Genomic DNA, 27067 nt, shown 5'->3' on the forward strand with positions numbered 1-27067 from the left:
TTTAAACTTTTCTCTGACACCCACCTTGCCACTTGCCCCTTGTACCCCATTCCATCACAACTACTCTGGTAGCCCTATTGCTCCACTCAATTCTTTCTTACATACATTTTCAGTCTGTCTCTCTCTACCAGCTTCCCTTCCCCCCTAAAACATGCATTATTCACCCCCCCCCCATAGTTAAAAAGCTCTCACTGGACTATGCCAGTCTGAACAACCTAACATCCATCTCCTTGCTCCCCTTTACCTGTAAACTTCTAAAATGCTTAGTCTATTGTCTAAACTGCTAATTCACTGATAACAACCTTCTTGATCTCTTATAGTCTGACTTTCACCTGCAACACTCCACAGAAACCGTCCGCCTAAAACTCAGTAATGACTTACTGACTGTCAAAACCAGTTGTCTCTACTCAGTATGCTTACTATTTTAAAGCCTTTACAGGTTACCACTTTAGATTTACATAAGAGGTCTAGTGCTGGAATTACTGCCCTTGTGCTTGAGCACGGGAGGGGTGGAGATAGGATGATTTTTTTTATTTATCTTGCTTTTTTATGTTTATACCATCCCTTTAATTTTTTTTTTATCACTTTTATAGTTATCACAGGGAATGTAAATATCCTCTGTGATAGCAATATGCAGTGGCAGGTACTCTTTTCTGAGAAATCTGGGGTCTATTAGACTCTAGATCTCTTCTTTGCCCTTAAAGTATCTGATCACACCAAGATCGGTGTGATCAGATGCTTTCCCAAATTAAAAATGGCACTGCCTTTATCCAGCGAAACCGAAATGATGTAATGCCTGTAGCTTCCTGTTTCTTAGACCGTTGATTGGAGCCATTCCAGTCTCTGATCAGCTCAATGGTCAGCGGTAGAACAGCGGTGAGATGGGAGAGCCCGAAAAAGCAGTGGATGGCAGCGGGGGTGGGTGTCATACTTTCCTGCTGCTTGTAAAAGTGATCTACAGGCTAATTAGCCCCTGACCCTTTTTTAAAATTGAACTGACCCACGTTACTGCAGCACCATGTATTTTTCTGCATGCAATAGCACGCATGTCAGCAGACATGGCACTGATGTGTCTAGAGGGCAGCACGTTCCCAACATGCACAAATGAGGTCATAGACGAATATATCTCAGTTACATTGTGGTCAGTGTAATTCTTCTCATTATATTGGGGCTTGGTGTAGAATCTTTTCATTATACCAGTGGTCAGTGTGAATGTCCCCATTATATTTGTGGTCAGTGTAAATCCCTCCTTACACTGATGGTCTATATGAATGTGCCTTTCACATTATTGGTCAGTGTATAAATCCCTTTTACATTGGTGACTAGTATAGAAACTCCATTTTATATTGATATTCGGTATACAATCATCATGTACATTGGTGGTCAGTGTTGAATCCTACCTTACAATGGTGGTTCATGTAGAAGTTCCCCCATAAAGTGGTGGTCAGTGTAAATTTTCCATTACATTAATGGTGAGTGTAAATCCCCCTCTACATTGGTGGCCAGTGTAAAAATTCCCCTTATTTTAGTTGTTGGTGTAAATTCCTGTTACATTGGTGGTAAGTGAAAATTGCCCTTAAATTGGTAGTGAGTGTAAATCCCCCCTTACTTTGATGGTCAGTGTAGAAATGCCCTCTTACATTGCTGGTCAGTATAAAATTCCTTTTTACATGACGGTCATTGTAAATTCCCCCTTGCATCGGTGGTTGATATCAACACTTCTATTACATTGATGGTCAGGGTAAATCCCCCTAACATTGGTGGTCAGTGTAGAAATGTCACCTTACATTGGTAGTCAGTACACAATCTCCCCTACAACGGTTGTCAGTGTAATTTTCCCCTTACATGGTGGTCATTGTAAATTTCCCTTTAAGTTGGTGGTTAATGTACAGTGGGGCAAAAAAGTATTTAGTCAGCCACCAATTGTGCAAGTTTTCCCACTTAAAAAGATGAGAGAGGCCTGTAATTGGCATCATAGGTAGACCTCAACTATGAGAGACAAAATGAGAAAAAAAATCCAGACAATCACATTGGCTGACTTGGAAAGAATTTATTTGCAAATTATGGTGGAAAATAAGTATTTGCTCACCTACAAACAAGCAAGATTTCTGGCTCTCACAGACCTGTACCTTCTTCTTTAAGAGGCTCCTCTGTCCTACACTCATTACCTGTATCAATGGCACCTGTTTGAACTTTTTATTAGTATAAAAGAAACCTGTCCACAACCTCAAACAGTCACAATCCAAACTCCACTATGGTGAAGACCAAAGATCTGTCGAAGGACACCAGAAACAAAATTGTAGACCTGCACCAGGCTGGGAAGACTGAATCCGCAATAGGCAAGCAGCTTGGTGTGAACAAATCAACTGTGGGAGCAATAATTAGAAAATGGAAGACATACAAGACCACTGATAACCTCCCTCGATCTGGGGCTCCACGCAAGATCTCACCCCGTGGGGTCAAAATGATCACAAGAACAGTGAGCAAAAATCCCAGGACCACATGGGGGGACCTAGTGAATGACCTGCAGAGAGCTGAGACCAACGTAACAATGGCTACCATCAGTAACACACTACGCCGCCAGGGACTCAGATCCTGCAGTGCCAGCCGTGTCCCCCTGCTTAAGCCAGTACATGTCCGGGCCCGTCTGAAGTTTGCTAGAGAGCATTTGGATGATCCAGAAGAGGATTGGGAGAATGTCATATGGTCAGATGAAACCAAAATAGAACTGTTTGGTAGAAACACAACTCGTCGTGTTTGGAGGAGAGAGAATGCTGAGTTGCATCCAAAGAACACCATACCTACTGTGAAGATGGGGGTGGCAACATCATGCTTTGGGGTTGTTTCTCCGCAAAGGGACCATGACGACTGATCCATGTACAGGACAGAATGAATGGGGCCATGTATCGTGAGATTTTGAGTGCAAACCTCCTTCCATCAGCAAGGGCGTTGAAGATAAAACGTGGCTGGGTCTTCCAACATGACAATGATCCCAAACATACCGCCCGGGCAACGAAGGAGTGGCTTCATAAGAAGCATTTCAAGGTCCTGGAGTGGCCTAGCCAGTCTCCAGATCTCAACCCCATAGAAAACCTTTGGAGGGAGTTGAAAGTCCGTGTTGCCCAGCGACAGCCCCAAAACATCACTGCTCTAGAGGAGATCTGCATGGAGGAATGGGCCAACATACCAGCAACAGTGTGTGCCAACCTTGTGAAGACTTACAGGAAACGTCTGACCTCTGTCATTGCCAACAAAGGATATATGACAAAGTATTGAGATTAACTTTTGATATTGACAAAATACTTATTTTCAACCATAATTTGCAAATAAATTCTTTCCAAATCAGCCAATGTGATTGTCTGGATTTTTTTTCTCATTTTGTCTCTCATAGTTGAGGTCTACCTATGATGCCAATTACAGGCCTCTCTCATCTTTTTAAGTGGGAAAACTTGCACAATTGGTGGCTGACTAAATACTTTTTTGCCCCACTGTAAATGTTACTTTTACATTGGTGGTCAGTGCAAAAATCCCCCTTCATATTGGTTGTGTAAAACCCCCTGTTATATGGTGGTCAGTGTAAATCCTTCCCTCACATTGGTGGTCAGTGTAAGATCCCTATTACATTGGTGCAGCCCTGGCCAAAAGTTTGGAGAATTACATAAATATTAATTTTCACAAAGTCTGATGCCTCAGTTTTTATGATGGCAATTTGCATATATTCCAGAATATTATGAAGAGTGATCAGATAAATTGCAATTAATTGCAAAGTACCTCTTTGTCATGAAAATTAACTTAATCCCCCCAAAAAAACATTTCCACTGCATTTCAGTGATTCTCTCGTTAACACATGTGTCAGTGTTGATGAGGACAAGGCTGGACATCACTCTGTCATGCTGACTGAGTTAGAATAATAGACTGGAAGCTTTAAAAGAAGGGTGATGCTTTAAATCATTGTTCTTCCTCTGTTAATCATGGTTACCTGCAAGGAAACATATGCAGTCATCATTGCTTTGCAGACAAAGGGAAACACAGGCAAGGATATTTCTGCTACTAAGACTGCACCTAAATCAACCATTTATTGGATCATCAAGAACTTCAAGGAGATAGGTTCAATTGTTGTGAAAAAGGCTTCAGGGTGCCCAAGAAAGTCCAGCAAGCACCAGGACCATCTCCTAATTCAACAGTGGGATCAGGGCACCACCAGTGCAGAGCTTGCTCAGGAATGCAAGCAGGCAGGTATGAGTGCATCAGTTAAACACAGCAGTTGAACTAAAGCAGGAGAAATTAAGCAGCAGGAAGACACAACAACAGCACGAAACTCTACTGCATGCTGGACAGACTGCAAGCATACGCCCTGGGAAACACCTGCTGGACTATCGACAACCAAGCTTCCCACCCTATCCGCCCTCCTGGGCACCTCCCTAAAATGCCTCTTCCACTCCTCCTTCTCATTTTCCTCTCCTCCGTTCCCAAAATCCATTCACTATATCCCTCTGCTCCTCCCAAACAATTGTATATTGTGTCCTCACTGCTTCCTTCACCCCTCCACGGCACCCACCACCTCCTCCTATTACTCCCCTCTCCCGCTGACCCGAACACCTCCACTAGTAGTTTCTCACGCTCCTGCACATCGCACTCCCATGCCACCTTTCTCACCCTTCTCCTCCTCCTAACTGCAGGGGACATCTCCCCGAATCCTGGCCCTCCACCACCTCCCTCACACACACAACACCCTCCCACCTCCATGTTCTGCCACAACCCCGCAACTTAGTATCTGTCCCCCTGCTCCCTAAAATCTCCCCCCGTTTTCATGTGCACTCCTGAACGCCCGATCGGTGTGCAACAAGCTTACCGCCATCCACGACCTCTTTGTTTCCCGCTCCCTCAACTTCCTAGCGATTACGGAAACCTGGATCCAGCCCACTGACTCTACCTCACCTGCTGCACTCTCCTACGGAGGTCTCACCTGGACCCACTCACCCAGGCCCGATGGTCGTAAAGGTGGTGGGGTTGGTCTGCTCCTGTCACCGCAGAGCACCTTCCGAGTCCTCCCAAACCCCCCCTCCCTATTTCTCCTTTCCCTTTCCTCCTGGCTACCCTTCTTCCTCTCCTCTGAGCTACTGTCAGGGAACGAGAAGATCGCCACGACGCATGAATCTGCACAGGCGTAGGATCCCAACAAGACATAGAGGAAGGCGGGCACTAGGACCCAGGCGTGCCTGTCACCAATAACAGTGCTGGCAGGCACTAGAACCCAGGCGCGCCTGTCAGTGCCAGGCGGGCTATTTAAACCAGCTCTTGCAATGCTCACATTGCCGTATGGTCTTATTCCTGTGTTCCTGTTCCTAGTACCTGAGATTGCCTTTGTTGCCGAACCTGCCTGACCCGGATTATCGTGACTCTCTCCTGCCCTGATCCCTGGCTTGTCTGACCATTCTTCTGCTTTCTCCTGTTTACCTGACCTCCTGTTGCTGAACCTGGCTTGTGACCTGTTTATCCTTTTGCCTGCTGATCTGTACCGTCTGCCTCTACTGTTACCGACCTGGCCTGTCTGACTACGTTACACACTACCTCTTCACATCTGGCTCTCACTTGTTACCTACCACTGGCAAATCCACCTCTACCACAGCTGGTTGAACTCAGGGGTCGCGACCTGGTCTCAGGCTGCTTCAAGTCCATCCCCACCATCAGGGGCTCTGGTGAAACAGCAGACTGAGGCTTAGATTCCGCGCCCTGAGGGATTCCGGCCTGTGGGTCGCTAGAGGCTACCACCAGTCGGTCCATAACAGAACCATACGGCCATGATTGAGCCGGGAAGAGGTTCCTCACCCTGGGATGAGATATGCCAACATGTGGCGGCACTCACCCAAGCTGTCAAAACACTCCAAGAAAGCTACACCCACCTGGAGGGACGTATTCAGACCCTAACCACACCAGCAACCACACCATCAGCTCTAGTTGATCCTCCTCCGGCCAGGGGCCGTGCAGAACCTTCCGCTGGAGCAGTGTTCGCCATGCCTCCGCCAGAACCCCGAGTACCAACGCCCGAGCGGTTCAGTGGGGATCGAGGGAAGTTAAGGGCCTTCCAGAAGGCCTTCCAGAATTCCTGTCTGTTGTACTTTGACCTACAGCCACAGACTTTTTTGTCAGAATCTGTAAAGGTGGGATTCATTATATCCTTACTGCAGGGGGAACCCCAAGGCTGGGCCCACTGCCTGCTGGAGAGTCGCCATTCACATCTGGACTCAGTTTCCTCATTTTTCAGAGCAATGGCAGAATTATACGATGACCCGCAACAAGCTGCTTCAGCTGAAGCAGTGCTACATACCTTGCAGCAGGGTCGCCAGGCAGCAGAGGACAATGCCTCAGAATTCTGGCGCTGGAGCGGGGACACCCAGTGGAATGACGCAGCTTTGCGTCACCAATTCCGCCTAGGCCTATCTGAACCTCTAAAAGACGAGCTAGCCAGAGTAGGGGTACCTGACTCCTTGGAAGGATTGATAACTCTGGCAATTCAGATTGACCGTAGGCTTCGGGAACGGAGGTCTGAAAGATCCAGTCAAGGGTTAAAACCCACATGGATGCTACCACGGGTTCTGACCATTCCGAACTCCCCTACCAGTACTCAGAATCTGGAACCAGCAGAGGGAGGCAAACCAATGCAACTTGGGTTGATGCAGCCTTCCCTAACATCTGAAGAGCGCCAGAGACGCCGGGTAAACAACCTTTGCCTATACTGTGGAGCAGCAGGCCATGTGGTACGTTCCTGCCCGGAGAAGTTAAGTAAGTGCTCTTCTCCTACTTTTCTTATGACTCCTGCTTGTGTAGATAAACCCTCTCACTTAGCCATACCAATCTCAATTCAACTCCCCGGAAGAACCGTACAGGTGACGGCCATTATTGACTCAGGGGCCTGTAGTTGTTTTGTTGACCTCAATTTTGCAGCGCAACAGCAGATTCCCTTACTGACCAAGGAGCATGACCTGAACATCCTCTTGGCTGATGGGACTCAAGTTAAGTCTGGGTTGGTAGATCGGGAGACTCCTCCTATATGCACTATAATGGCTGGTCATCATAAAGAACTCCTCCGCTTGGACGCCATTGCGTCCCCACTATTCCCAGTTATTTTGGGGCTTCCTTGGCTATGTGCACACGACCCCCAAATTAACTGGAGGACTGGGTCAATTCAGTTTAATTCTCCCTACTGCCAGGAACATTGCTACCCCAGGTCACCACCAGACACCCAGACTTTGCTTTGTATAAACACAGACACTGAGCTAGCACAAACGGTTCCTACAGCATACCACCACTACCTTGACGTTTTTAGTCCACGGGGAGCAGACATCCTTCCACCGCACAGGGCGTATGACTGTCCAATTGACCTTCTCCCGGGATCTGAAATTCCCTTAGGCCGAATCTTCCCCTTGTCTGAACGGGAGTTGGGGGCCTTAAAGGAATATATTGATGAAAGCTTACGAAAGGGATTTATCCGTCCGTCCACGTCACTGGCAGGGGCCGGAATCTTCTTCATGGAGAAAAAGGACAAATCCCTGAGGCCCTGTATTGACTGTAGGGATCTGAATAAGATTACAGTTAAAAACCGTTATCCTCTGCCCTTAGTCCCCGAGTTATTTCAGAGGTTTAAATCAGCCTCTATTTTCACTAAGCTGGATCTCAGGGGTGCATATAACCTGGTCCGTATAAGCGAGGGGGATGAGTGGAAGACCGCTTTTCGCACTCGGTTCGGGCACTTTGAATATTTAGTCATGCCCTTCGGGTTATGTAACGCACCAGCCACATTTCAACACTTTGTGAATGACATATTCAAAGATTTCCTGGACATCTTTGTGATAGTTTATTTAGATGATATCCTGATTTTTTCATCATCTCTGGAGACACATCGAGGTCACGTCAGGAGCGTGTTGGAACGACTTTGCCAGCACGGGCTCTACGCCAAAGCGGAAAAGTGTAGTTTTGAGCAGCGCAGCATCCCATTTCTGGGGTTATTTCCACCACTGGAATTGCTATGGACCCTCAATAAATCTCGGCCATCCTGAAATGGCCAGTACCCACAGATAAGAAAGGGGTTCAGCGATTTATCGGCTTTGCCAATTTCTATAGGAAGTTCATTAAGAATTTCTCAGGTCTGGTCTCTCCTATCACCCAACTCACAAAGATGGGAGTACGCTTTCAGTGGACACCAGAGGCACAGGCCGCCTTTGAATCCCTAAAGAAGCTGTTCACGACAGCTCCCATCTTAAGTCACCCTGATGCGTCCCTACCTTATATATTGGAAGTAGATGCGTCACAAAACGCAGTGGGGCCATCCTGTCACAAAGAAAGGGTGTAAAAGAACTGATGCATCCGGTGGCCTTTTTCTCCAGGAAGCTTACCGCGTCAGAGAAGAATTATGACATCGGAGATCGGGAATTGTTGGCCATTAAAACAGCACTAGAAGAATGGAGATACCTATTGGAGGGAGCCTTGCATCCCATTCTGGTCTACACAGACCATAATAATTTGGAATATCTGAGGACAGCTAAACGCCTCAGACCGCGTCAAGCCAGGTGGGCGTTATTCTTTTCGAGGTTCAGCTTCCACATTACGTATCGACCAGGGTCCAAGAATACAAAACCTGACACGCTCTCGCGTATGTATGAGGACCCCAAAGAAATGCCCAAACCAGATACCATCCTGCCAGCAGATAATTTCCTATTGCTACAATCACAGCTCCTGTCTAAATTACAGGCTGCGTCCCTGGAGCCCCCCAACTTACCTGGACTTCCAATACAGAGTAGGGAGGGTCTCTTATGGAAAGGGAAACAGATCATGGTACCGAAAGGAGCTCAGACCTTGGTCCTGGGCTACTGCCACGATCATCCGTTGGCGGGCCACTTCGGAGTACGCAAGACCCTAGAGATTCCGCGCCCTGAGGGATTCCGGCCTGTGGGTCGCTAGAGGCTACCACCAGTCGGTCCATAACAGCTACCCACTATCATCCTTGGGGATTTCAACACCCCTGTCAACCTCGACAACCCAGCCACATCCCATCTCCTCCACTTAACCTCCTCCTTTGCACTTGCACAGTGCATACAATCCACCACCCACTCCGATGGTTATATCCTTGATCTCGTCTTCTCCAACCGCTGCGCTCCCCACAACCTCACTATCACCCCCTTCCCTCTCTCTGACCATAACCTGATTACCTTCTCTATCTCCTCGTCCTCCAACGCCTACCCCTCCAAATGTCACACTGCTACCAGCCGTAACCTCCGCAACCTTAACCCTGCCCCCCTCCACTCTGCAGCTGATCAACTCCACGACAGCATCCTCCCCCTGTCCTGCCCCGACTTGGCTATGACTGCCTACAACAACACGCTGTCAACAGCCCTTGATTCACTAGCGCCTTTAACCACACGCAACATCAGACCCCGACCCCTCCAGCCCTGGCAGACTGATCACATCAAAACCCTCAAACGACACAGTCGTGCCCTGGAGCGACTATGGCGCAAAACCAAATCCCAACAACCCTTCACCCGCTACAAATCTGCTTTCCACACCTACACCTCCTCCCTCCACGCAGCCAAACAAGCCTACTTCCTGACCCTCATCAAGGCCCTCTCCTCCAATCCTCGCCGACTCTTCTCCACCTTCAACTCTCTACTCTCGCCACCCCCACCTCCACCCAGCACCTCACTCACTGCCCTTGAGATTGCCAATCACTTCAAAAACAAGATTGACACAATTCGCAAGGACATCGCCGCAACTCACACGCCCTCTCAACCCGTCCCCTCTCACACAGCTACCCCCTCATCCCCCCTCTCCCTCGACATAACCCGCAGAGACTTCGTCGCTGCTCAAACTCCCTCCAACCCCGTTCCCCCTCACTCAGCTACCCCCTCATCACCCCTCTCCCACGGCCCCACCACTGCTCTGACCTCCACTTCCACCCCACCCTTCATTCCTCATACTGAAGCCCCCCCAACACTTCACACCTTTGACCTTACTACCATCAAGGAAGTCTCCAAGATCCTCTCCGATGCCGGCCTCACCACCTGCCCCCTGGACCCTATCCCCTCACAACTCCTACAACCTCCCTCCCCCTCCATCCTACGCTCCCTCACCCACATCTTTAATCTCTCCCTCTCCTCCGGCACTTTCCCCTCCCCTCTGAAACATGCACACATCACCCCCATACTTAAAAAGCCCTCCCTGGAGCCCAATGACCAAAACAACCTCAGACCCATCTCCCTGCTCCCATTTACATCCAAAACTCCTCGAGCGCCTAGTCTACACCCGCCTATGCTCTCCCCTCAACGACAGCAACCTCCTCGTCCCCCTACAGTCCGGAATCCGTCCCCTACCCTCCACCAAAACTGCCTTACTCAAACTCTCCAACGACCTACTAACCGCCAAAGCTAATGGCCACTATTCAGTGCTCCTACTCCTTGACCTCTCTGCGGCCTTCGACACAGTCGACCACCCCCTCCTCCTCAAAACACTACACTGCCTCGGCCTCAGAGATTCTGCTCTCTCCTGGCTCTTATCCTACCTGTTGCAACGCTCTTTCAGCGTTACCTATAATGCTACCACCTCCCCCTCACTCCCCCTCTCTGTTGGGGTCCCTCAAGGCTCCGTCCTCGGGCCCCTTCTCTTCTCCATCTACACCTTCTCCCTTGGCCAACTCATACACTCTCATGGCTTCAAGTACCACCTATATGCCGATGACACACAAATCTATCTCTCAACCCCCCCCACCTCACCCCCTCAGTCTCTGCCCGAATCACACACCTACTGAGCGACATATCTGACTGGATGTCGCTCCACTTCCTTAAACTGAACCTCTCTAAGACAGAGTTTCTTGTCTTCCCCCCAGCCCGGACACCACCACCCATTGACTTCTCTATCATGTCCAACAACGCCACCATCAAACCCGCCCCGCAGGCTAGAGTACTTGGTGTCATTCTGGACTCCAACCTATCCTTCCAGCCCCAAGTCCAATCTTTAACAAGCTCGTGCAGACTCCACCTCCTCAACATCGCCAAAATCCGCACGTTCCTAACCCCAGAAACCACTAAACAGCTCATCCACTCCCTCATCATATCACGACTCAATTACTGCAACTCCTTCCTTACTGGCCTGCCTCGCCACTGGCTATCCCCGCTTCAGTCGATCCTGAATACGGCAGCCAGACTCATTCACCTTTCCAACCACTCCATCTCCGCCACCCCCCTCTGCCAATCCCTCCACTGGCTTCCGATTGCGCAACGGATCAAATTCAAAATCCTAACACTGAAGTACAAAGGTGTCCACCACACTGCCTCGTACTACATCACTGACCTAATATCCAAGCACCACCCAGCACGCACACTCCGCTCCTCACAAGACCTCTTACTCTCTAGTTTCCTGGTCTCCTCCTCCCATGCCCGCCTCCAGGACTTCTCCAGGGTGTCACCCATCCTCTGGAACTCCCTGCCCCAACCCATCAGATTATCACCTACTTTCCTCTCCTTTAGGCGCACCCTGAAAACCCATCTCTTCAGGGAAGCCTACCCCACCCCCTGCTAACTTTCCGACCTCCTCCACTCTTCCTACCACTCCATCCCCCACAGCTATCTCCTCCTGTGCCACAATCCCCTTCCTCCTAGATTGTAAGCTCGAAAGAGCAGGGCCCTCGATCCCCTCATGTTTTGCATTGTATTGTTATTGTTCTGTCACATGTTCTGTCCCCCTTTGTAATGTACAGCGCTGAGTGAACTATCGGCGCTTTATAAATACTGAATAATAATAATAATAATCTGTACGCAAAGTGAGGCGAAGACTTTTGGAGGATGGCCTGGTGTCAACAAGGGCAGCTAAGAAGCCACTTCTATCTAGGAAAAACATCAAGGACAGACTGATATTCTGCAAAAGGTACGGAGATTGGACTGAGGACTGGGGTAAAGTCATTTTCTCTGATCAATCCCCTTTCCAATTGTTTGGGGCATCTGAAAAAAACCTTGTCCGGAGAAGAAAAGGTGAGCACTACCATTAGTCCTGTGCCATATCAACAGTAAAGCATCCTGAGACCATTCATATGTGGGGTTGTTTCTCAGCTAAGGGAGTGGGCACCCTCACAATTTTGCCTAAGAACATAGCCATGAATAAAGAATGGTACAAAAACATCCTCTGAGAGCAACTTCTCCCAGCCATCCAAGAACAGTTTGGTGATGAACAATGCTTTTTCTGGCATGATGGAGCACCTTGCCATAAGGCAAAAGTGATAACTAAGTGGCTTGGGGAACAAAACACTGAAATTTTGGGTCCATGGCCAGAAAACTCCCCAGATCTTAATCCCATTGAGAACTTGTGGTCAACCCTCAAGAGGAGGGTGAACAGAAAGAAAAAACCACACACATTATGACAAATTTCAAGTATTGTTTATACAAGAATGGGCTGCCATCAGTCAGGATGTGGCCCAGAAGTTGATTGACAGCACGCCAGGGCGAATTGCAGAGGTCTTGAAAAAGAAGGGTCAACACTGTAAGTATTTACTCTTTGCATAAACTTAATGTAATTGTCAATAAAAGCCCTTGACACTTATGAAATGCTTGTAATTATACTTCAGTATACCATAGTAACATCTGACAAAAAGATCTAAAAACAATGAAGCAGCAGACTGTGAAAATTAATATTTGTGTAATTCTCAAACCTTTTGGCCACAGCTGTAGAATGCCCCACTACATGTATGAAAAGATGTCTAGCTTTGCTCTACATTATTCAGAATTTGCCATAGCGTAAGGCTTCCATATTTTATTACCTAGGATTTTTACCACCTACAAAAACCTACAACCCATCAACAAACACAACAGGTTTTTGCAGTAGTCAGCAGAAAGGTCAGCGGTCACATTATGTTTTCCAAATATTTTTATGCCAAATATATTTGCAGAGCAATCAGTGTTTATAGCTGTATTCTGTGCAAGAACAGTTGGATTGCAGAACTCTAAATACTGTAGCTTGTACAGACTAAAGCTAGGCATACACATCTGATTGGATGATACATTTTATAGGATGCATGCACTGCTTGGATGATAATTTTCCATTTGGCTCCTCCTGGCCACCTATGGCTCAAATTTCGGCTGTTTCAACAGGAGCTGTGTATGGCCAGAATAAAGATTTTTTTTATAAATTCTTTATTTGCATTTTGCAAAGAGAAATTACAGACAGATTTCTGTATACAACTTAGTAATTCAAAACAAACCATAGAGATATACTGTATAGCGCTCTTCAGACCATCTGTACATGAGAATGTGCATAAACCTAGAGCTACTTGTATGATGAAAAGTGCAACAGAAATACAGTAAGGCTGTGTGTAACATACTGGAGACATTATATCTATCACTTAGCTGTATGACTGCGAGCAACGAAACACCTGAATAAGTTGGGAACACAATTGAACATCTTCTCAGATATTGAGGTACAGTGTGAAGAACGTCCCATTATCAGAACTTGAAACCCGGCATCTAACTCAGAGTGTACCCATTAAGCTATAATGAAGTCTGAATGAAGAATGCTGGGTTTACTTCAGTGTGTAGGCTGAGCAACCAGACCAGGCAGCTCCAAAAAACATTTAACATGTTAACAGTGGAGAGGTGTTCGGATAGAGTTTATGCAGAAGTTGAGGTACTCTGTACCATCTGGACATGATCTTAAAACTGGTTTGTTGCATTCTGGATTTCAGGTATCGTCTTCATCGCTGTGGAGGACAGAAAGTGTTGTGGGCGGAACTTGCCCCCATATATCATGGACTGGCCATCATGGACTGGCCAGCCTGATCTATCTATCCATGTTGAAACTGTGGATGACCTATATTGCGGGTCATCACAGAAGATATGTCTCCCATTCCCGACGGACGTCGGTCTGAATTAAAGGCTGACAAAGTGGCTGAGATTAGCGGACAAGAGAAAACGGAATGGGGCAACCCCTGCAGGGGAATCCCAACACATGCCTGCTCCAGTTGAATCCATCATTTATCCTGCTTGTGGGTACGGCATTCAAGAATCCATGTCATATGAACAGCCTTATGGTAGCCAAGTAGATCAGGAAATCCCAGACCTCCTCTATGTTTAAGAAGCGAAATGAGGGTCTGATTCCGTGTGTGGGATTTGGATGCCCACAAGAAATTATAGAATTCCACTCTGACTTCTTTCAAAAACACTTTTGGGAACAGGATTGAAAGAGTTTGAACAAGAGTTTAGGCAAGCTAGTCATTTTTAAATCTCTATTCCTGCCAGACCAGGAGAATGAAGAAGAGCTCCAGATGGACAAGTCTCAGTGAATTTCTGCCAGCAGAGGGGAAAACTGGCCAAAAAAATTTCCTTTAAAGTTCAAGTTAGCTGGACATCTAGGTAAACAATATTCTGAGATGCTCAGTTAAACAGAAAATGTGATCTGAATGCTGTCAGTGTTAATTCTGAAATGTTAAGATTCAAGGCCTCCAATTTCTGAAGGGTAATTCTAAAATTCGACAGGTGCCTATAGTTAGATAATTCTGATAATAAGTTTGGAAACGAAATGCGGGGATTGGTGATGAAGAATAATAGATCATCTGCATATCTTGGCAGTTTATGTTCACCGTCAGGAGACGTATGGCCAGAGACATTATGCTTAGACCTTACAGGGCACAGGAGCGACTATAGAGGGAAAAAAGAGGAGAAAGTGAACATCCCTGGTGTGTTCTATTCCTCAAATGAAACCCTTCCGACACTCAGTCATTGACTTTAATGAAAGCCATTGGATAGGAATAAATTGCATGTATCCAGTGGGTCATAAAGTCATCCAGGCCAATATGTTGTAGTACTGCCTGCATAAAACTCCAATCAACTCTATCAAACGCTTTTTTGACGTTGCTAGACAGAAGCAGGCTGGGAATATTCTTATGTTTAGCCAGGTGGATGGTATTAAGGGCTCTGATCATATTATCTTTAGCCGCTAGGTCTGGAACAAAGCCTACTTCGTCAGTATGGATAACCTGTCCTATGTAAAGCAGCAGTCTGTTGGCCAATAAATTAGTAAAGACTTTAACATCTGAGTAAACCTGAACCAATTAAATATAGAGCAATTTGAGCTTTTCACTCTTCCATTGGGGAGAGGAGGCCGACACAGATGAGTTTTATAAAGTGTTGTAGTAATTTTTAAAACAGTTGTAGCAATCGTGCACACCGAGATGGACGTGGTCTTCCATCTTGTTAAGAATCTTCCATTTTATATCATTTCTACTCACAAATCAGCTTTCCTCATCCCCCCTGTTGAGCGACATGTGGTCTGGATAAGGCAGAGGTCACAGGTGTCAAGCTCAGCAGGAGAGCACCAGGGCTATAAACCTCAATTAGCTGGTCCCCAGATGTCTGCCAGACCCTTGCTAGGGAGGGCTCATCAAGCCATAAACCAAACCCTCACTGAACTTCAAGGCATTCTAGGGAGTCGTAAAAACAGACCTACATTTAAAAACTCGCTTTTTCATATAATTACATATCTTGGATCATGAAAGACTTACATAAACATGGAGCCCATATTTGGATGGCACATTTGAAGACCAGTCTCTTGGTATTTTACACCCCCTAGCTGGCATACACATGAGAGCAGAAAATTATATCTCCTGAAGCATTCAAGCAGTTGTCTAAAGTTTCATATGTAGACGTTCCGCCGGTGATTCTGAGTATTAATCTACTAGTGGCCAGGCTGCTAAATGCACCGAGAATAAGTTATGAACCATGACATCAAATGTGAGAGTTTTTGGTCATAGCTTAGGTGTCCACCTACAGCTCCCTCCCCCAAAGGAGGCAATTGGTTTACTGCTCCAGGGAGACACCCTATGGAGTTGCTAGAAAAAGCTACGCTAGGCTGAGTTGAGAAAGAAAGAAAAAAGAGTTGAAGAATCTCCCTGTTTTAACATCGGAACTGACAGTGGGAGATAAGAAATCCTTTTGCTCTGAAACCTGATCTGCTTAACCCAGGACGTGTGGTAAGTACGTTAGCCCTCTAAACTTCTCTCTCTTATCTCTTCGCTGTGCTATTGTTCTCCGTATATTTATGTATATATATTGGCTACATCTTTTTCTGTAAATATTTGTATTGCACCCTTTTGACCTTTTGGTAATAGATCTTACTTTCTGGAAGTGTTGAACTGTTTCTAAAGCCCTTTAATGCAAACTACGAATTCCTGCCTCTGAAGAGCGCTACTGTGTGGGTGTTTTAAACTTCGGTATATCTCTGCCTGCGGTGACAGTGGTATACCGACGATTATTCAAACATCATAGTGTTATTGCTGATATTGCCGAGTTTCCTCTTTCTCTGTACAAAAAGGAGGTGGTGGCAGTGTGAAGGGTTAATTGCATAATTAACCTGACCCAGTAACAATCGCTCCCAGGCTGCAGATACACAGATTGTGGTCCATTAGCTGGAAAATCTTTGCGCAGAGTGCAGCTAGGCGTGGCATTGTTACGTACGTGACAGCACGGTTTTAGATTGGCTAGTCCTTCAGTCACGAGTTTGGTGGGAAGGGCTGGGGTCTGACACCGCAATCATCACATATTGGCTGGCAGCGTACGTGGGATAGTTTGCGTTAGAGTTTCAGTGCATTGTTAGGAATTAGCTCTGCACTGAAGGATTGTAATCTTTGTGGAAACAGTCCTTAGAGACAAGCGTTTTTATATATACAGTTGTGTTCAAAATAATAGCAGTCAGACATCACTAACCTGATCAATCACTGTTTTTGGTAGAAATGATATTTCTACATGGCAAATAATTGACTAGCAGGTGTAGTAGAGTAATAGAAATCCAACAGACCCAACAGTCATGACATGCATGCTGCTGATTCTGTGTAATTGATTCACTAATTGAAAGGGGCATGTTCAAAATAATAGCAGTGTGGAGTTCTATTAGTGAGGTCATTCATTCTTTGAAAAACAGGTGGCAATTATTGCCCTTATTTAAGGAAGGAAGGCAGCAACTGTTGTACATGCTAGTTACAGTGCATTTCTCTCTGAAATACTGAGGAAAATGGGTCGTTCCAGATATTTTTTAGATTGGCTAGTCCTTCAGTCACGAGTTTGCTGAGAAGGGCTGGGGTCTGACACCGCGATCGTCACAACAGTCAGTTATTTTTTGAGTGGCGTAGACTAATTTACCTTTACCTGAATACAAGGGATATGTGATTTCATTCTGACCTCTCTCACACCATATCTGAGTAAGCAATATCCTCACTTCCTCTGTCCATTGCTTTTTTAACTAGGTGTCTTGTGAGATGAGGATTCCCCGGATGTAACACTTGTGTGCTTCCCAGAGTGTAAGAGGGATGCGGCATGTCTAGATGCAAGTTCATTTGGAAGAATGCGTAAATTTCTGTGGCAACAGTGTTCCATACTTCTTCCTCTTGTAAGAGGGAGTTATTGGGTTTCCAATGCCATGTTCCATGAGTGGCCAAGGAATGATTCATCTCCATGCTTACAGGAGCGTGATCAGGGTACAAGTGCCGATCTCAGCAGAACAGGCCCTGAGCAGGTCAGATTGGCGCAGAAAGAAATAATTAAACCTAGAGTAGGATTGGTGTGCTGCCAAAAAAAATGTGTAATCTCTATGACTATTATGAAAGGCTGGCAACATTCACCAGTAGGTTCGCCCCAAGGAGTCTTTTAAACCGGCGCAAGAAGGCATAAGAAGGCTGTTTGCTACCCATCCAGAAGAGGGTCCAGTGCGACATTGAGATCACTGCTCAGAATTAAAACTCTTGAAAATTTAGAAAGTGTCTCCAGGAGGGTCTCTAGAAATGCTATTTGGTTGGTATTGAGAGGGTACACATTGGCTAAAGTCGCTGGGGTATCCTCAAGGGACCTCTTCAAAAGGAGAATATGGCCTTGGGGATCTGTCATTATATCCTTAAATTGCCAGTTAGTATGTCTGGAGATGACTGTACTGACTCCTCTGGATTTGGAATCCGGTGAGGTACTATGGTATGCAAAAACATAATAGGAATTAGTGAGCTTTTGCATTTTACCCGTCTGAAAATGAGCCTTCCGAAGGAAACCCACATGGGTTCTCTCTCACCATAAATCACCCAAAATCTCAACCTTTTTTCAGGGGTGTTTAATCCCTTAACATTCCAGCAATGGGGGGGGGGGAGACTAGAGAAGCTAAAGTCGAGAGGAAAGAAATGTTGGTCCTCCTGTTCCTCCCCACCACCCCAGGTAGCCGATAGGCATCGGGGATAACCATCCAGGAGCTAGAAAATGGACTATAGCCCCAAGGGAGAAGGGAGGTGTCCACCTCAGCCTCCATAAGTTGATCAAGCAACTGGATAACCATCATGTACAACTACATTTATCCCAGTTACTACATTCGTGGGTGGAAGCCTCCACAGCTGGCTTACTGAATGTGGATAAGCCAGGTGTGGAGACCCCAACAGCACAGTAGTAGGCCGACAAGAACAATATCAGCTCCATATTAACTTTTAAAATCCCTGACGCCCTTTCACCCCCCCCCCCCCCCCCAGCAGGAAGGGGCACTGGGAGTACAGCTGTATACATTACTACCATATTTCACTAGGATAGGGTCCGGTGCTATAATTTAAAACAAGAAAAAAACATCCAACTGGTAGATACTTTTGGAAGGTAGTGCCTGGCTCAAGCTGGGTAACCCTGAGCAAAGGTGAAAGAGCAATAATGAAAAACACATTGACCCATGGCTCACTTTAGACTAACCATCAGAGACAAATTACTGCTCTCAGGAATCCAACCGTGGTAGCCTCTAGCGCTCCACAGACCAGAATCCCCCAAGGCGCAGAATCTAAGCTCCAACCTGCTTGTTCACCCTGATGGTGGGGATGGACTTGGAGCAGGCCCAGACCAGGTCGCGGCCCCTTGGTTCACCCAGCTGTGGTAGAGGCACCGTAGAAGGTGTATAGCGGGTAAGAGTCTGATGTGAGGATGTAATTAGAACAGCGTCGGGCAGGCCGGGTCGGTAACATTGGTGGCGGTGTAGTACAGAATCAGCAGGCAGAGGGATAAACAGGTCACAAGCCGGGTTCGTGAACAGGAGGTCAGAACGTGCGGGGTTAAGCAGCAGAATGGTCAGACAAAGCCAGGGATCAGAACAGAGGACGGACAGCAAATCAGGGTCAGGCAGGGTCGGCAACAAACAATCTACTCTCAGGAACTCAGGAAGATAAGACCATATGGCAATTGAGCATTGCAAGAGCCAGGTTTAAATAGCCCGCCCGACTCCTGACAGGCGCTCCTGGGTCCTAGTGCTAGCCCGGCGCCGTCATTGGTGACAGGCGTGCATGTGCAGATTCGATCGCCGTGGTGATCTTCTCATTCCCTGACATTGCCCCCCCCCTTACGGGCAGCCTCCGGATGCCCAACCGGTTTCTCCTTTGAGGCTGGTTGTGAAGGAATTCCTGCATTAATCTGGGGGCATGGACGTTCTGGGCAGGTTCCCACGAATTTTCCTCCGGCCCATAGCCTTTCCACTTGATTAAATACTGTACCTGACCATCCCTCCTCCTACAATCCAAAATTGCTTCCACCTCAAATTCTTCCTCCCCATTGATGTCTATGACTTCTGGAGGTCTAGACCTGCGGTCTAAAAAGGGGTCTGGAACCACAGGCTTCAACAACGATACATGGAAGACTGGGTGTATCTTGAGGGATTCAGGGAGAGCCAACTTAACCACTTGCCTACCAGGCACTTATACCCCCTTCCTTACCAGGCCAATTTTCAGCTTTCAGCGCTGCCGCAGTTTGATTGACAATTGCGCGGTCATGCAACATTGTACCCATATGAAATTTTGATCATTTTTTTCTCACAAATAGAGCTTTCTTTTGGTGGTATTTAATCGCCACTGGGCGCTTTACTTTTTGCGCTATAAATTAAAAAAAGTGCAAAAAATTTGAAAAAAAAAAAAAGTTTATTTGTTTCTTTTATAAAATTTTTCAAACAGGTATTTTTTCTCCTTCACTGATTTGCGTTGATGAGGCGGCACTGATGGGCACTGATAGGCGGCACTGATGGGCACTGATAGGCAGCACTAAAGGGCACTGATAGGCAGTACTAATGAGGTGGCACGGATAGGCGGCACTGATAGACAGCACTAATTAGGGGTCACGGATAGGCGGCACTGATATGCAGCACTGATAGGCGGCACTGATAGGTGACACTGATGATGGGTACTGATAGACGGCACTGACTGGCATCACTTCTGGGCACTGACTGGCGGCACTGACTGGCACAACCCCTGGGCACTGACTGGTGGCACTGACTGGCAGCACTGGTGGGTGGCACTGGTGGACAGCACTGGTGGGTGGGCACAGGTGGGTGGCACTGGTGGGCACAGGTGGGTGGCGCTGGTGGGCACAGGTGGATGGGCACAGGTGGGTGGCACTGCTGGGCACATGTAGGTGGCACTGCTGGGCACAGGTAGGTGGCACTGCAGAGTGGCACAGGTGGGGGCACTGCTGGGCACAGGTGGGGGCACTGCTGGGCACAGGTGGGGGCACTGCTGGGAATGGGTGGGCGGGGCTAGTGGGCGCACAGCTGATCGGAACTTGCGGGGGTCACTGCTGGGCACCGATCATCAGGGCACTGATCATCAGTGCCCTGATGATCGGTGCCGATCCTCGCTCTGACAACTGCCGGTTCTCGGCAGTACTTTCCTCACGATCTGACAGCGTGAGGAAAGTGCAGCCGAGAACCGGCACTTGCATTTCCCTCTGATCAGCGTGTCATTGGACACCGCTGATCATGTGGTAAAAGGCCGCTGTGATTGGCCTTTTACCACATCACGTGATCAGCTGTGTCCGTAGGACACAGCGATCACGGAGATCGCCGGGTGCGCGCCCCCTGGGGCGCGCAGGAGAGCGCGTTCTGGGAGGACGTCATATGACGTCCACTCAGAACTGGCCGGCCGCGGTGAAGCCGTCATTCGGCTATGCGCGGTCCGCAAGTGGTTAAACACTACTTTGTTAATCTTACGTTCTACTTGGAAGGGCCCCACAAACTTGGGTGCCAATTTTCTGGATGGGCAAGTCAGTTTTAGGTTGACCGTTGATAACGAAACCCGATCCCCAGGATGTATAGCCAATTCTCCCTTTCTCCTCCTGTCACAGAACCTTTTACTGTCCTCTTGGGCCTTAGCCATTGTCTCTTGTAGTAGCTTGATATTGGTAGTGAAGAATTCTAAGGTGTCCTGAGCCGCCGGGACTGAGTTCTCATGAACCAGGTCTGGCAGGAATGTAGGGTGAAACCCATCTTTAGCGAAAAAAGGGGATTGGTTGGTGGCAGAATGATTCGCATTGTTATATGAGAATTCTGCCATTGGTAGAAGTGTCAGAAGGTCATCCTGCAGGAAAGATGTATAGCATCTCAGATACTGCTCAAGCGTTTGATTAGTATGCTCTGTCTGCCCGTTTGTCTGGGGGTGATATGCTGATGAGAAAGATAACTTAATCTCCAGCCCTTCACATAATGCTTTCCAGAATCTGGAAGTAAACTGTACTCCACTGTCCGAGACAATCTCTTTTGACACTCCGTACAGCCTCACAATCTCTTTAATAAATACTTGGGCTGTTTCGGAGGCCGACAGTGTCTTGGCTAGTGGAAGAAAATGAGCCATTTTAGACAGGCGGTCCACCACCACAAAGATCACGGTGTGGTCTCGTGAGGGTGGCAATTCAACAATAAAGTCTAACGAGATCATACTCCAGGGTCAGTTAGGTATTGGCAAAGGTTTCAATAGGCCCCAGGCCTTGTCTCTGGTGGGTTTGTTTCGGTTACAGATGGGACAAGATTTCACCTATGCTTCACAGTCCTTGGCCATGTTTGGCCACCAAAATGTACGTCTTGTCAGATTAAATGTCTTATGTATCCCGAAGTGTCCCGCTAGGGGATGGTCATGACAAAACCCCAACACCAGGGATTGGACCTCCTTGGGTACCACGACCTATTCCCCCCTCCAAAAAAGACCCTCCTTGTTCAGCAGGGAGACCCCAGGCATGTCAGGAACCCGGTTGGAGGCAGCCTGCAATTTAGACAGTAGTTTCGACTGTAGCAATAGAAAGCTACCTGCTGGCAGGATGGTGTCTGGCTGGGGCGTTTCCCTAGGATCCTCAAACATCCGAGAAAGGGCATCAGGCTTAGTGTTCTTTGACCCAGGACGATACGGTATGTGAAGACTAAATCTTGCGAAAAACAGTGCCCATCTGGCCTGGCGTGGACGGAGGCGTTTGGCTGTGTTTAAATACTCCAGGTTTTTGTGGTCAGTATAGACCAGAATGGGGTGTAGGGTCCCGTCTAGCAGATATCGCCATTCCTCCAGAGCTGTCTTATTGGCCAGTAACTCCCTATCCCGTAGTTCCTTTCAGACAGGGATAGCTTCCTGGAGAAAAAAGCCACTGGATGCATTAGCTCCTTGGCCCCCACCCTCTGTGACAATACTGCCCCTACAGCCACTTCCGATGCGTCTACCTCTAGTATGTAGGGTAGGGATGCGTCAGGGTGGCTCAGAATGGGAGCCGTTGTGAATATCGTTTTCAATGCATCAAAAGCTGCCTGTGCAGCTGGAGTTCATTGGAAACGAACTACCTTGGTGAGCTGGGTAATGGGCGCTACCAGGTCTGAGAAGTTCCTTATGAATTTTCTGTAAAAATTGGTGAACCCAATAAATCTCTGAACTCCCTTCTTATCTGTGGGGGCAGGCCATGCTAGGATGGCTGAGATCTTTGTGGGTCCATAGTGATCCCCGTAGTGGAGATTATTAAACCAAGAAATGAAATGCTTTCCTGTTCAAAGCAGCATTTCTCGGCTTTCGCATAAAGGCCATGCTGACGGAGGCGTTCCAACACACTCTTAACATGTCCCCGATAGGCTTCCAGGGATGAGGAAAATATCAGGATATCATCCAAGTAGACAATGACAAAGATATCCAGAAAATCCCTGAAAATGTCACTGACAAAGTGCTGGAAGGTGGCCGGTGCATTACATAGCCCAAAAGGCATGACAAGACATTCAAAATGTCCAAACCGAGTGCGAAACGCCGTTTTCCACTCGTCCCCCTCACGTATCTGAACCAAGTTATAGGCACCTCTGAGGTCCAACTTGGAGAAGATGGATGCCGTCCTCAACCTCTGAAACAATTCTGGGACCAAAGGAAGGGGGTAGCGGTTCTTGACCGTAATCTAATTGAGGTCCCTGTAATCAACACACGGTCTCAGGGATCCGTCCTTCTTTTCAACAAAGAAAATCCCTGCCCTGGCCGGGGATGTGGAATGGCGGATAAATCCCTTCCGGGGCTCTCGTCTATATATTCTCTTAAGGCCCCTAGTTCCCACTCAGATAATGGGAAAATGCGGCCGTAAAGAATCTCGGAGCCCGGGAGCAGATTGATGGGGCAATCATAGGCCCGATGTGGGGGAAGAACCTCTGCCCCCCGTGGACTAAACATGTCCAGGAATTGGTGGTAAGCTGCAGGTACCATTTGAGCTAACTCAGCATCAGAACTTACAGTTAACAAGACCGGGATATCTAGTGATGCCCTAGGTAGACAATGTTCCCCACAGTATTGTGAGTGGAACTGGACTGACCCGGTCTTCCAGTCAATTTGGGGGTTGTGAGCTCGTAGCCAAGGGAGCCCCAAAATAACTGGAAATAGGGGGGATGCGATGGCGTCCACGCAGAGAAACTCCTGGTGATAACCCACCACCGTGGTGTGTATAGGAGGGGTCTCCCGGTCTACCGTCCCCGATTTTATCCGAGACCCATCCGCCAGAAAAATATTCACCCTGTGTTCTTTGGCGAGCAATGTATCTGGTGCTGGGTAGCGAAACCGAGGTTGACAAAGCAACTACAGGCCCCGGAATCAATACTAGCCATCACCTGTGTGCTTCCTCCGGGGAGCTGGAAAGACACAGGTACAGTCAAGTGAGTGGGGTTGCCTGCACACACAGCAGATATATTAGAAGACAAAGCAGAAAACTTACAGTCTTTCTCTGGAAAGGAACGCACCATATGACCCAGTAAAGACACAGGTTATTGGCTTGACGCCTCTGTCATTCCTCAGTACAAAGAGTAGGCCGCATCAGGCCGAGTTGCATCGGCTCGGCCCCCTTGGACGGCTCTGGGCTCCGACTGCCGACACTGACCCTTGGCATGACAGGTACTCTAGGCATCATCCATGAAGTTCTCTGCCCCTGGCTGGACTTCTCCTGCCTCCTTTCCCGCAGTTGGCGATCGATCTGTATGGCCTGATCGATTAAACCTTCCAAGGAGTCTGGAATTCCTGTTCTCGCCAACTCGTCCTTCAGTGGCTCTGACAGTCCCAACCGGAACTGGTGGCATAAAGCTGCATCATTCCACTGTGCGTCTCCACTCCATTGCCTGAACTCAGCGGCATAGTCCTCTGCTGCCCGGCGTCCCTGTTGTAATGAGTAGAGAGCTGCTCGGCCGAGACGGCTCAATGCGGGTCATCGTACAATTGTGCCATCGCCCTAAAGAATGAGGCGACAGGACTTAAATGCGGGTGGTGGGCCTCCATCAGGCGATAAGCCCATCCCTGGGACTCACCCTGCAGCAAGGGTATGACAAATCCTACCTTCACTGATTCGGAAGAGAAGGTCCGGGGTTGCAGGTCAAAGTACAACTGGCAGGAATTTTGGAAGGCCCTGAACTTCCCACGGTCCCCACTGACTGCTCAGGGGTCAGTACTCTTGGCTCTGGCGGAAGGATGGTAAATGCTGCTCCAACCGCAGACACCGCTGCACCCATGGCCGGAGGCGTACCCACTGGGCCTGGAGTTGTGGGTGCTGGTTGGGCCAGGCTCTGGACCTGTCCCTCCAGGGGCTAGTATCCCTCTTTCAGGGTCTTCGCTGCCCATGTGAGTGCCGCCAGATGTTGGCACATCTCTTCCCAGGGTGAAGGTCCTCCTCCAGACTCTGACATGGCCGTATGGTCCTGCCAGGAATCCAACCGCGGTAGCCTCTAGCACTCCACAGACCGGAATCCCCCAAGCGCGCAATCTAAGCTCCGACCTGTTCACCAGGGCCCCTGATGGTGGGGATGGACTTGAAGCAGGCCGAGACCAGATCGCGGCCCCTGGGTTCACCCAGCTGTGGTAGAGGCACTGTAGAAGGTGTATAGTGGGTAGGAGTCTGATGTGAGGAGGTAACTAGAGCAGCGTCGGGAAGTAATGTGGCGGTGTAGTACAGAATCAGCAGGCAGAGGGATAAACAGGTCACAAGCCGGGTTTGTCAACAGGAGGTCAGAACGTGCGGGGCTAAGCAGGAGAATGGTCAGACAAAGCCAGGGATCAGAACAGGAGACGGACAGCAAATTACGGTCAGGCAGGGTCAGCAACAAACAATCTACTCTCAGGAACACAGATAAGACCATACGGCAATTGAGCATTGCAAGAGCCGGGTTTAAATAGCCCGCCTGACTCCTGACAGGTGCTCCTGGGTCCTAGTGCTTGCCAGGCGCCATCATTGGTGACAGGTGCGCCTGGGTCCTAGTGCTCGCCTGCCTGTATGTTTTGTCAGGATTCTACGCATGTGCAGATTCGATCGCCATGGCGATCTTCTCATTCCCTGACAATTGCATACTCAAAGTTCATTGCCCACTGGGCATGAATGTCGATCTCTCCTCACTGATTTGGATCGTGGCCTCCTTCGACACTGGGGCAGTGGAACTCCGTGGTCACCCTGAGGATGGGGAGGATCAGTGGTCCAGAATTTCAAGAGGCTTCAGGTCTAGGAAAATATACAGATCCTGCAGTTGATCTGGGTGATGCAGTTTGAAGCTACAGTTATCCTTCTTTAAATTTAAGTGAAAGGAGTGACCCAAGTTGTAGCATGTACCCGTTTCCCTGATCTGTTACAGCAGGGGACGTAGTTGATTGTGCATGAAGCAGAGATGTTGGGTAGGAAAGTGAAGATGGCACCAACAAACTATCGAATTTTTCTCCCAAAACTTTTGCATCATCGCTGTTTGGGTTTCAGGGACCCACCACCCTGTGAACTTGATCTCGGTGGTGGGGTCACGCTCCAGAAGTTGGTTAGGTAAGGCTGTAACCAAATGCAGCAGATCTGGTTCTTTAGTAGCTTTGGGAACTTCTGTATCCAGATGTTGTTTCTGCGACTGCAGTTTTTTGTATCGTCAATTTGCAGATGTAGAAGATGCAGGGTCCAGGGTTGGTAGGCTTGAGAGACTTTCAGGGCAGACAAGCGAGTGTCCATCTCATCTCTGGCTTACTACTCAAGAGTAGTCTGTGTAGCATCCTGCCTGATCTCCTCCAGTTCCCTCTTCAAGGCACTTTCAATACGGGTAGCCGGGCTGCAGCTGTTGAAGCAGAGGTGTCACCACTCTCACTGTGTGCCTCCTTGTCAGGGAGCGAGGAGCCAGACACACAAGGAGATGCAATTAAAGGTAGGTTTATTAATATAAAAATAAGATAAGAGTCTATGCAAGTCCAACAGCGTAAATCGTAGCCAAATCCGGGGTCAAGAGCCAGGAAGAATCGTCGCCAGAGCCGGGATCAGGAGCCAGGAAGAATCGTCGCCAGAGCTGGGATCAGGAGCCAGGAAGAATGGTCGCCAGAGCAGGGGTCAGAAGCCAGGAGGAGTCTTAGCCAAAGCCGAGTCGGTATCCAGGAAAGCAGTGAGTAGCTAAACAGGAGCTTGCTGTTGTGCAACAGACAGGACACGAATGCAATGGACAGCCACAAACAGCAGACTTATATGTGATAAGCCGCCACCTCCTGGGGGAGGAGCCGCAGAGGGCTGAAAGCATAAAGGATCCCACAATGCTTTGCAGACACCTAAGATGGATGCCAGCACATGGAGCAGCACAAGGTCTGAGGAAAGGTAGGACCTTGACACTCCTCAAGAATGCAGGATGGGGAGTGTCTCTCCAAGGAAGTCTCAGTAGGGGCCAGCCTCAGCAGACTCTTTAGCAGTGGGAGGCAGTGATTTCCACTGTGTCTCCTGCACCAGTGCCATGTTGGATTCTGCTGGCGGTAGCTGTTCCGAGGACCATGGACAGA

This window comes from Staurois parvus, unplaced genomic scaffold (assembly GCF_062004578.1).
Source record: "Staurois parvus isolate SC_StPar_1 unplaced genomic scaffold, SC_StPar_1.0 ptg000267l, whole genome shotgun sequence".
Taxonomy (NCBI): Eukaryota; Metazoa; Chordata; class Amphibia; order Anura; family Ranidae; genus Staurois; species Staurois parvus.